The sequence below is a fragment of the Montipora capricornis genome, chromosome 3 (genome assembly GCF_036669925.1).
Source record: "Montipora capricornis isolate CH-2021 chromosome 3, ASM3666992v2, whole genome shotgun sequence".
Classification (NCBI taxonomy): Eukaryota; Metazoa; Cnidaria; class Anthozoa; order Scleractinia; family Acroporidae; genus Montipora; species Montipora capricornis.
This window is the reverse complement of record NC_090885.1, coordinates 5,595,508-5,600,507: the sequence shown is the minus strand read 5'-3', so window position 1 is coordinate 5,600,507 and position 5,000 is coordinate 5,595,508. Positions and strand designations below refer to the sequence as shown.

The window sequence follows — 5,000 nt, the reverse complement described above, 5'->3', positions numbered from 1 at the left end:
CAGATCAAGTATGCCAGACTTGGAAGAAAAGGTGACTAGAGACTGTGGAGCAAGAGGAAATAGCTCTGAAAGCAAGAAATGAACACCAGGAGATTGAAACTACAGAGCTTATTACCACTGTCAAATACAACTGACTACAAAACAACAACCGATACCTAACAAAAACACCAAAGTGACATTCAAGCTGAAGAACAACTCAGTGTTTCTCCAGCTGAAGAGCCAAAAGAGGAGATAAGCCCAGAACTTGCCATCCAATGACAAGACTGAAATGACAGACAGCAGGATTCCCTTCGCTGATACAGAAAGGCTAAGAAAAGAAGTCGGAAATATCAATGAAGCTGCCAAAAGAACTCAGATACACTGCTTCACCAAGCTGAATTTGTTGCTGTATGCAGCTGCATATGTTCTTCAGAAAGAATGGGAACAGGAAAAAGGGAAAAGGCCGAACTGAAGAGTTATTCTGGAAAAGAAGGGTCAAGAAGAGTGTTGAGAGAACCTACCCGATTACGAGGAAGCTCTTAACAGGAATAATGGGAGAGAAGTTATACCAAGACCTGGAGAGGAATGGCCTGCTGCCGCTGGCAGATGCATAGAAAGGCTACAGGGAGGGATCCAGAGGAACAAAGGAATGACTGTTTATAGACAAGACGCCTATAAGGGCATACCTGTGGGATGTTACCGTAAACTACAACTACGGGTAAACTTCGGAAAATGGCGAGAGATCACCAGAAAGATAACACATTACCTGTACGTGCTTTAAACAAACGTCTGAAGACACGAGCTAGTGGTATTTCTCGTTACTTTTACGATAACTCATTGCGAGAACTCATTAACACAATTCAGAGCAAAATTTTCCTGTCACTGTCAAGGAACATTGAAAAACCGTTAAGGAAACGGAGTGAAAAACACTTGTTCGCTCGCATTTTAGAGCAAAACAAACAAGCAAAATCAACTGTTTCTTTAATTAAGTCCAGAAGAGTACAGATGTTTTACATGTAGCTGACAAGATGGTTCACCACACTTTTGTATGACTGTGAAAAAAATAAGTTGATTTAAACTTAAGGGAAACACTTGCATAATTTGATGTAAATGACAATTTTATGTGACCCCTCTTAAAATAGCATATTTTGTACTGAATCAAAGTTTATTTTATAGGCCGCTTTCGAAAATACCATAATACTCTTTGTTTGCAGATAGGCATGGTTTCCAGTTTCTCTTGAGACTTGCAATAGTCCCAAATAGAAAACAAAAACAATGCTCATGCAAAGTAATAATTATTGGGAGGGTTAACCTAAGAGAAAAATGGTATTTTCAAAAGTGGCCTTATTGCTATTGGACTCTTCTTCATTGAGCCTTGCATCGTACCTCCAGCCTCTCTTTGCTCATCTAAAAAAACACCATCTTGAGTATTATGAACACTTATCTGATCCTCAGCATCTGTGCATCTGCAATCTGAATGACAAAAATATTATCAAGCTCCGGCAGTATTAATCCAGCATTCCTGAAGGGCATGAAGTGATCAATACACCTGTAAGTTTGCCTTAAGACAATATTCTAAAGAGCTTTTCACTTTTGGGTGCAATGAACGACCCTAGCATACTCCACCTTGACGCATAATGCCTCTTGGACCCAACCGTTTTTCCAAAAACAAACAAGGTGGTCAAAATTTTGTAAATGAACATTTTCAGTCAATAAATCAGGAAACCTTAATTTATAAAATGTGAAATTCTATTACGGACGTTACTGAACCACAAAACAGCAAAACATTATGTATGACCCCACCATACATTGAATACTAACCGACAAAGGTTGGATTTTCGGATTAAATATTGTTTTAGGCCTACCGGTAATTAGGCCTAAAATTTTATTGCTTCTACTTAAACGAGATTAAGATTAGTATTCAGATTAAAATTGAGATTAGGAGCAATAACATTTTAGGACTTGGCCTAAAATGATCTCAATTAAATCTAACCTTTGTCAGTAAGTATTCAATGTATGGTGGGGTCATACATGTTGTTTTGTTGTGCTGTTTCGCTGTTTTGTGGTTTATTTTAGTAATGCCCTTCTATTACCAGGGTATCACTAAGGTCACCGAAAGATAAGGCAAAGCTACAACAGATTAATGTCAATCCAAACTGTTTTTTTCCTTTGGAAGGGTAAGCCTGCCTTCTATAAGTCTTCAATAATTCACATTTATTCTCACCTTGGATAACAGAAAACACGATAGCAGTGAATGGATTTACCTGAAGCATCTACTTCATGTTCATCAACTTTTTGGGGGGACGACTTGCATCATGATTGGTTTGGCTCATGTGAGGTTGTAATACACCACTTATAGGTGCAGGTTGCCCTGTTAAGACATGACCAATTAATCAGATTCAAAAGCCTGCTTTTTCCCTTTGATTGCCACTCTCACTAAAAGACTACCTCTAAAAAATAGGCATCTCATATACCATGGCCAAAAACACAATCACACACACCAAGCATTACCGGTAAACCAATCACTGTTGCTCGAAAGAATGACAACTTTCAAAAATTTACATCACTTCATTATTAGTGAACATGTTTTTAATCATGAAATGTGTGCCTCCATCCAGGCCACAAACTACTTTCCCTAGTCTTCACAGTAATTTTTTCATATCCCAGAAAGTTTTATGACAACTGAAATATAATTTGTAGCAAAGGAGATTGTATATTATATCAAACCAAATAAATGATTTAAATTTTAAATGAGTGCGCATGCAGGTCTAACAAGAGTATGAGCTCCCAATAACTTGATCAGGCACTCTACCATTGAGCTATAAGACTGGAGACTCACAGGGTCTAGGCTATTAAAGTGCACTTAACCCCTAAATTTGTTTTCGTTGAAACCAATAATCGAAATACACACATGATTTTCACACTACAACCGCAAGAGTCTGTGAACAGAGTTAAATCCTTAATTTTCTATGATTTTTCATTGTCGGGAAATCCCGGTGGCCACTAATGTTACCACAAGCCTGACAATCGGGGAGAATGGGAATAGAGATGTCAGTTCAGGAATCTATCACACAGTTCCGAAAACGGCAGGTACAAAACATGGGTCTCAGGTCATATGTGTCGTTCACAGATATCAGTTTTACCAATTTAGAAACAAACCTTAAAATTCATTAAAGCTAGCCTTAGGACTAATTCGACCTCAACAAGATTTTTAATGCCTAAGGTTAGCTTTAATGATCGAATGTTTAGTTTTGTTTCTGCATTGGCAAAACAGAGACCTGTGCATGTTTTGTACCTGCCCTTCCGAAAAGAAGAAGAAGAAGAAGAAGATGAATAGAACTTTATTCAATGAGGGTGAAGCGCATTGATTACTGGTCGCCCAGTAGTTTTCATAATGGCCCTCCTTGAAAATGAGAAGAACAAATGGTGTGATTATCCTACCTCCAAACTATTAATTTTTTTTCGGTTTAGGATTGTCATGTCTTCTGACTTGATAACAAAATGACTTGAAATGACAAATAAATGCAACCATACATGTCTGAAAATCACATCTCACAACAGTCTATGAGCTAGAACACTGTTACCTAAACAATGGAAATAAAACTAACTGTCACAAGTGAAAGTAAAGATAAGCAGAAACAATGAGATCTCGGCCATCAAAGATCTGGAACTCCCTATAAAGTGTACAGTAAACTTTATCATTTTTTTACTATTATACTTTCAAGAACAGCTTTTTAATTAGCCATACCTGTAGTATCATTTATAACTTCTTCATCAGAGGAATGAACACTCATCTCTTGTTCTGCTAGATATTAACATATGAAAAGGAGACATGCATCAAATTTACATGTAGCTGACAAGATGGTTCACCACACTTTTGTATGACTGTGAAAAAAATAAGTTGATTTAAACTTAAGGGAAACACTTGCATAATTTGATGTAAATGACAATTTTATTTTTGTTATTTTTATTGCTCCCTACTGTCACAGTCTTTGCTGGTGTGCATTCGTGCATAAGCCAGGTGCAAACCATGCACCTTGCACATCAGTCACTCAAGTCATTTGTTCTGTTCACACACTGAGCACCTTCCGTAGGATTCGTGCAGATCCCAGCAAACTGATCTTTAGGGTCTCTATCACTGTAGCTCTCTCTGATACTTTCTTGATGTTTTCTACCATTCCCTAAGTCATGTCAATCAGTTTGCAGGTGGAATTCACTGAATCTTTAACAATTATGTCTAGTCTGTTCACTGTAAAAGAACTTTCCATCAGTATTGACTAGCATGTCCCACATGATGGTGATGCTGTTTTCTTTACTGTGCATCACAGACTCTGGCTCGTGCTCATACCACTTGTCTGTAACCTTGACATCATGATCTTTACAGATGCTCCAATACAGATATGCTGCAGTATTATTGTGCCTGGAGATGTACCGGTACTCTGTTTTGGCTAATACCTCACATCCAGATACATTTTGGTCCACTGTCTGTTCGCTTGGAATTGTGTTTAGTTGTAACTTCTAAGAGCAACTACTTCACACGTCCTTGCTATTTGCCGCCATTTATTATTATTATCATCATCATTATTATTTTTTTATTATGATTATGATTATTATTATTATTAGTAGTAGTAGTATTTTGCTCTACTGAGGGGGGCACTTTAATTCATGATAGGCTATAGTGGTAACACAAAAATAGCAACGAACAATAATGAGACTGATTTTGAAATTGAAAGAGGACTTACCAGACTTTCTTAATCAATGTATTGTATATAACTCTGCTTCCTAGCTGGTCTAGTATAGTACGAAATCCTTTTCCCCTCGTTCTTTTCTTTTTTTTTTAGTTTTTCTTTTTTTAGATTTTTATTAAATTAGTATGCAAAGACCAAAGAGAAAGACACAGATTTAATGGAATTTTTTTTTCTTTTTTTTTTCAATATGTAATGCATATTAAATGATTTATTATTTTATGATTATTACCATTGTAAAATTTAAGACTTTTCTTTGAATTTGTTAATAGTTAT

General features: G+C 36.6%; 1 pseudogene; it reads left to right on the top strand.

Moving 5' to 3' along the window:
* Positions 1-5,000, top strand: part of LOC138039743 (uncharacterized) — an 11,526-nt pseudogene that overhangs the window by 798 nt on the left and 5,728 nt on the right.